This window comes from Apis dorsata, unplaced genomic scaffold (assembly GCF_000469605.1).
Source record: "Apis dorsata unplaced genomic scaffold, Apis dorsata 1.3 scaffold_315, whole genome shotgun sequence".
Lineage (NCBI taxonomy): Eukaryota > Metazoa > Arthropoda > Insecta > Hymenoptera > Apidae > Apis > Apis dorsata.
The window spans coordinates 83,844-84,723 of NW_006263587.1; positions in this window are offsets into that span (position 1 = coordinate 83,844).

An 880-nucleotide genomic window follows, 5' to 3' on the forward strand; every position below is an offset into this window, starting at 1 on the left:
CATTTTGAATATTATATCGCAGTATACTTTTATGTTATTGTTAATGGAACGACAGGTTGACATCAACCGAACGTAAAAATTCTCTCACTTGTATACAAATGTATAGAAACTGTCAACAAAGTATTCGAATACTTTTGTAACCTATTAATAGCACGTGTTTATAACTACTGCATAAATTGAATCATTTTCAATTTTGCCATAATCTTGACATTTTTTTCTACTACACACTCTCATTGTATTAAAAAAGTTTTCTTTAACGTATATATTTCGTTCGTTCGAAATTGCAAATGTAAGCGTTCGTAATACTCTCGTTACCCGGTGTATATCGCGGTATATCGATGAAATCGAAAATATTATTACTCCCTGTTTGAGTATTTTTCGACAATTTTTGAATCGGTTCTCTTCTCCTTTTTTTTTTTTTCTTTCTTTTTTGACAAAGCCGTGGAATGTCGCCGTTAAATCTCCCCTCCTTTTTTTTCCTCTGTCGGTAATTCGAATAAAAGGCAGCGAGCACTTGGTCGAAAAATCTAGAACGCGCGAATCGTTCTATCTATCGATCTCTTTCTCCGTACTTCGTTCTCCGTTGCGCTTCTTTCCCCTCTCTCTTTATTTTCTCCTCCATTTCGCTCCTTCCCAACGCGAGGACGAATTATAAAATAGCGTATCATTGGGCGCATATTATCCTCGAAATCCTTGAAATACTTTTTTTTCAATTTTAATGACTCAACGACTCATTCGTGAGCTCTCGGCGCGGATATAAACCGTGGAAGTATGTATGTGTGTGTGAAAACGGAGAAGAATCGACTCGTTCTATCCCCTCTCTTTAAGCGAGTATATATATATATATATATATATATATATATGAATTCTACGTGTGAAC